Source organism: Apium graveolens, chromosome 10 (genome assembly GCF_009905375.1).
Source record: "Apium graveolens cultivar Ventura chromosome 10, ASM990537v1, whole genome shotgun sequence".
NCBI classification, from domain to species: Eukaryota; Viridiplantae; Streptophyta; class Magnoliopsida; order Apiales; family Apiaceae; genus Apium; species Apium graveolens.
In genome coordinates this window covers 121,799,733-121,806,640 of record NC_133656.1, presented here as the reverse complement: position 1 = coordinate 121,806,640, position 6,908 = coordinate 121,799,733, and positions in this window count along the sequence as shown.

Genomic DNA, 6,908 nt, shown 5'->3' with positions numbered 1-6,908 from the left:
GAAAAAGTGAAAAAGGCTCGATGTAGAGGGGATGCTGATAAAATGGTATGTTATTACCATTGTTTTTGATCAATTAGTCACCTTTTCTGATTTTCACCTATTTAAATTTATAATCTATTTAATTGTATATTAATGTCTTGTAGTTGCCACGACCTCCACCACTATGCGAGTATGAAAAGTTAAAACTGGATAAAATGATGGCAAATAATGAAGTTTATAAATCACTCGGGTTACCTCAGATACTTTCTACTTTTAAAGATGCAGTGAAGTCGAGTATTAAATCAAAAGGTAAAAAAGAGAAAGAGACAGCTATTGAGGAAGACGACTCACAATAGGTTCCGGCAAGTGAAGGGGATGTTGAAAGCGATGATTCATCTGAGGTATACGTTATTTGATTAATTTTTTTTGGGTATTGTTGGCTAAATTCACTTTAATACCAAGTATGGTTAATTAATTCTAAACACAAATGACAGGACATTGAATCATTTAAGTAAAAGAAAATTGATGTTGGGCCAAGGACTCATTCACGAGCCAATGTAGCCCCTGGAAAATCTGGCACTACAACTGAGAGGGCAGCTACAAGGGCTTATTGTCCACAACCTGTTAAACCAATATTTAAGTAGAAAATCTGGTATGATTGTTGCTTACTTCGCATTACGAAACCGTCAAATGAATAATGATGAAGCTCCGATGAATGAGAATGTTGTTGAATTCGAAATAGAACAGAATACAGATGGGGAAGTCCAAGAAGGTAACATGTATTCGTCTTTTTGGCTAATTGTCATTTTATGTTTAGTAATACAGTTTCACTAATCGTACCTTATTTTTTTGTACCTAGAAAATGTAGAGGACAAACAAAAATGACTAGGGTTCATGCAAGGAACCCTAATGAGAAAGTGGTCATCTCTTTGAATGCAAAGGGTCAAGCAATTTGGGATATAGAAGGAGATGTAGCAGAGCTAAGTAATTTCTTTGGGACATTGGCAAGGGATAATGTGTCGCTGACTTATGTCAATTGGAACGTTGTTCGTGATCAATTGAAACAGAAATTGTGGGAGTATACTCTAGTGATTTCTATGCTCTATAACGTAGATTAAATCACTTTCCAAATTTCTACATTATATTAATAAATTATAGTCATTCTTTTTATGCTTAATATATTACAGGGCAAGTATGTTATTCCCGATGAAGGAAGTAAATGGGCTTATACTACCTTTAGTAATGCTTGGAAACTATACAAGTCTCGTGTAAAAAAAAGCACATTACACTAAATACAACACCAATGAGGACATACTGGATAATAGACCAAACCGGGTCCCATTGGAGGATTTTAAAATGCTGATAAAGTACTTGGGGGATGAGGTGGTACAAGTAGTAAATAGAAAAACCTTAATTACTTAAATAGTTGCTTAATAGAAACTGGCATGATATGTGTACTTGTTTTTATTTAATAAAAACTGGTCTGATCTGCGTATTTTGTTGAAATTTTACAGAAATTGGCTAGGGAAAATGCTGAGCATCATAAGTCATTGGTTGAGACGCAGATGTTGGGTCGTAAACCTGTTGCCCTAGTTGTTGAAAAATTGGTAATTGTTTTTCATTTTGCAAGTTTATTTTTAACACAATGATTTACATTATGGTTGTTTGTTATCGTAAATAGGTAATATATTTTATCGTGTCCTTTTAGGTATGCTTGTGTTATGTAAGAATTTTTATATATTATTTATAACATGATGGGTGTATTATTTAAGTGTGATGGTTTTATTCAAGTGTGGTTGTTAAATAGATTTTTTTTTGTTTAGGGAAACAAAGATTAGTCTAAAGTTAAGTTTTTTTATCTATATGACAGTAGGAGTACTAAATAGTTAATACAAACATATTTCCAAGTTAAATTTCTCCTGCATCTATACTTAAAAATCTTGTTTCCTTTCTATTTTTACTGATATTAGGTTTTCCGCATGCTGTCCTCTGAAGGATATTTACTCATGCATGCATCTCTTTTAACTTAGTTCTAAAATAATGGACAAGCATTCAGAATTTGACATAACAAGTTATTGCTGCAAAGACATATATTAATATGAGCTGAACTCGCTTCCTTTGTGTGGAACCCTTATTTCATGATGCATAACAAATCATAACCATGGTGAAAGTAAACTTGCTCAAGTGTATGAAAATTTGAAGATATTATAAGAATAATAGCTTGGAAAAAGATGAGTCACTTAACTGAGAGGCGGAAATCTTGACATAGATTATATGCATTTTATGAGTAGCCTCTTGTATCAATCTGACCACCAAACCATAAAAGGCATCCACTTTTGTTTGTAGCATTTGTATTTGAATAAGCTGTGCAATTACATTTCTTCAAGCATTCTATTTCATATTTTGCTCTAAGTGCCTGTGTATCTTAGGTTTTGAATCTGTTTTTGCAGTATGGTTACAGCTTTATGTCTTTTTCGATAAACGATTATGTCTTGATTGTACAGTCGTAATTTTATGTCTTTTTCTGGTCTAAATTATGTAATGCTGAATATTACTCCCTCTGTATTGATCGAGATCGATCATTTTTTAAAAACCATGATTTTGCGCTGATCAGCTTAGTATTTTTGATTATTTAAATACCCCTATTTTTCAGGCATTTAAAGGACTAATTTTGTACATTTTTGACATAAAAAGGCTGATCTGAATCTTGAGCATCCAAGCAATGTACAAATATATTCAATCAATCGTAAGTGAGAAGAAGGGCGGGAATACAAGTCAAATACCGAACAAATGAAGGAGAAACTTGTAAGTATATTTTATTGTGAAGGCAGTTTATATTAATGGCATATTTAGCTACTGCACTAACCATTTTTTGCAGGAAAAAATTTAGAAGTTAATGTAAGAGGGAAATGAGGCTGAAGCAAATGTAGTTGCTTCTAACGGAAAGGCCCATGCACCTAACTGGCTACTTGGAAGGACCTGTACTAAGTCGGTCTCGATGTCAACTAAGGCCTCAGCTGCACATCAAGTGCAAGACTTAACTGAAAAGATAAGCGTCCTTGAGAGCTAATTGGAGGCCAAGTTCAACAGGAAATTGCAGGAGAACATGGCTTGGATGGTGAAAAAATTGGGAGAAGTAAATCCTGGTATGACATTCAATCTCGAAGACGTATGTGCCATGGTTTCCAGTGATCAAGAGGCAAATGGTACTCCAGTCGCTTAAGGCACTCAAGGTGCAACTTCGTGGTGACTTTGTTCTTTGGTATTTTTGTTCATTTCAAGAAAGATTTGATGTACTTTTGGTGTTTTAAATTTATAATTGGGTGTATGTAGTTTGATACTTTCGTATATTTAGAACTTGTTGGATGCTCGATAGCGATGTTTATGTTGGATGCCCGATAGGGCTGTTTTTGTTGGATGTCTGATAAGGCTGTATTGTTGGATGCCATTTATAGCAGGTATCATGTAAAAACAGACTTGTTATGTCCAAATTTTATGTTTGCAAGTGTTGCATTTTCCAGAATATGATGTTGCATATTGCATTATATTGTGTTACATTTGATTATAATACTATTGCAACTTAAAAAATGTTGTTACATAATGTGGTATATACTGTTGCAATTGAATGAAAATAGTGTTGCATATGCATCAAAATGGTGTTGCATAAACAAGGGTCCCGCTACTGACGTTACATTCTGGGCCCCACATGCTGACGTGGCATTATGGTCCCCCAAAGGTGACGTGGCAGGATGGGACCCAACTGACGTGGCATGCTGACTTGGCATGCTGATGTGGCTCTGGGACCCCCTGTTGCTGATGTGGCATCTGATATGTCAGTTACCACGTAGGACCAAGTGTACTATCCTGTCACGTGTAATGCAACATTTGATGTTGTTGCCAATAGGTGATTTACTGTTACAAAATCAACCTGATGCAATACTTTCAAGTGTTGCACAAAATGTTGCATTAGGTGTCTACGGCCACTTCCATATTGGCAACCCCCCTTTATGTTGCATATTACCTTATGCAACACCATTTGGGCCTTATACAACTGTATAGTAGGGGTTGCCTATGTGCACTTATGGCGTAGTGTGAATTTTGGATGGTTTTTCAGTGAATGCGTAGGTCGAACCTGGTGTATACTGATGATGACATGAACAAGATTCATATTGAATTTGCAAAATATTTTATGAAAAACTATTCAAGTTAAGGTTCTGGATTCAGGTCTTTTTCTTTAGAAATAATTGATCAAGTGCAAGTTTTCATATATGTTGTTGGCTATGCGAGATGTTAAGTAAACATTGGATGTTTGGTAGAAGTACTTATGCTTTGGTTAGATCGTTTAGTTATTCGGTTTTGCTTGACATTGTAGTCAAGTATTAAGTTCTATGGATGTAGTTCTTATTTGGTTGGATTGGATTGTGTTGGTAGATCGATAATTTACGGATTGATGGATTGAATGATATGGATTTAGTTTTATGTGGATTTGTGGTTGGATAAATTTTAGTTTTAAGTTTCCGCATGAGTTGGGCATGAAATATGAATTTGTATTCAAAAATTTTATACTTCAACAGATAATGGTGATTCAAAAGCAAAAACAACCATTGTACCATATATATTTAAACAACAATCACCTTAAGTAGTGCATTATCAATAGTTTCCTTATGCTACATAATCAAATAGGTAAAAATTGTAAACCATTGGGTCAATAATATTCAAGTAACTGGTAAAAATTATAAGGTGTTATCTCAAAATATAAAAAAACAATGTGACTAAAATTGTTTAAGCAATTGTTTAAAAGCATGTACATAATGGTTGATTTGAACAAAATTGTTGCTTTAAGACCATCCACATAAAGGTGCTATATAAAAGCCATTGTCTCAAAGAATCTAGAACAAGGGCTTTTATTCAAAACTTTTGTTGTTATGTTTTTAGACAATAGTGAAATTAAAATTACCATTATCTATAATAGACAAAAAATTTTACGAAAAAATTAATTACTCTTAGTCCACAACGCTTTTCTTTTCAATTCTGTTGTTTGTCCTGCAGTGAAATAAGTTTTGCACAACTATTTTGCTATCTTGTTTTAACAAAGGTTGAAAACCCGTTGTCTCACTTTATATCAGCCGAGTGCAGGGTATTCAACGGAAAATTTGGACGTCAAACAATGGTGAACAACCGTTGTCTCAAAGAAAATTTCTTGTAGTGGGGTAATTTTGGTATCATTTTTCGATTAGTTCCTACCAATATTGGTAGATTTTGGTGCTTGCGTGCACAAGATCTGGGCCCCATCAGGAGTCATTCCTACCAGATTTCGACCTGGTAGGAAATAATTGAGCAATTCCGCCAGATATAGCCTAAAAACCCGATAAACACCAAATACTTAGTAAAATTGCTTAAAATTAACACCCATATGACAACCATATAGAATACACACTAAATTGATGATACACATACACAATATATGCATACATATGATCAAATACATATAATAATATAAAATTAAACAAAAATGAATAGGAAATGATATAATAAAAGCGATGATGAGAGGTAGAAAATAAAGAAGGGACATACAGATCGAAGTACTAAAAATGAGGATGAGATGATGATGATGAAGAGGGTTTTGGTGTAAAAGCAAAGAGGGTTTCTGGTGTAAAAACGAAGGGAGTAATGGCTGCTGGGTGAAATGGTTTTGGTAGGTGTGTTGATCACTGATCTAGTAGGTTTTGAGCGCAATAGAAACAAGGGGAATCGAACCCCTCCTTGAAGAAGAAACAAGGGACTGGCCATCAAGACAACAGAGTGTTTGAAACAGATTTCCAACAATAATATTATATTAAATCAAATAATTTTTCAAATTAAGTATTAAATGAATTTCTTATAAAATTATTCTAATTATTCATTTGAGTTTGTTCACTTTTTCTACCAAATTTGGGAACATTTACTACCAAACCTGGTAAGATATACCCATTAAAAAAACAAATCACTTTTTTTTGGTCATTTCCTACCAATATTGGTACGCATTGAACATTTTATTTTATAGATTAGTTATAAAAACATATGAGATTAATTTAAAAAAATCCAATATTTTACATACATATGTAAACTCAATATGTCTATTCATCTGTACGCTTGGGTCATTGATTTTTTTAAATGTATAACCCTAAACAAGCCATAAATTTTGAGTATAAAACCTAACTCAAACTTCGAATATTTTCGCTATTTCATTTTCTAAATGATTTTAATCATTATAAATATTTTCTTTTCCAAATTTTTTCCTAGTTTCCGTTCGCCATAAAATGACTTTCCACTTTTAAAGTTATATTTTATCAAAAGATTTCGATATTTATTAATTTTTTTCGTAATAATTATTATTTATCTAAATGTAAGAGAAACACGAGAATGTAACTATAAGCAACTAAATTTTTGAATTTCACTACTAAAATCAATACAACTTTAGGTCTTTAGAGTTTGTTCAAAAAAAAAGTGACAAACGATCAATAAAAAACACGAAAATGCACGTTTTCTTTGTTTTTGGTCATTTCCTACCAATACTCGTAGGCATTGAATAATTTTATTTTTAGATTAGTTATAAAAAAATATTAGATTAATTTTAAAAAATCAAATATTTTACATACATATCTAAAATCAATATATCTAATCATCCGTATGGTTGGATCACAAGGAAAAAAAAATTATATGTATAACCCTAAACAAGCAATATATTCTGAGTATAAAACCTAAGTCAAACTTCGAACATTTTTGCTGCTTCATTTCCTAAATGATTTTATTGATTATAAATATTTTCTTTTCTAATTTTTTTCCTAGTTTCCTTTCGCTATAAAATGACTTTCCACTTTTAAAGTTAAATTTTATCAAAAGATTTCGATATTTATTGTTTTTTTCGTAATAATTATAATTTATCTGAA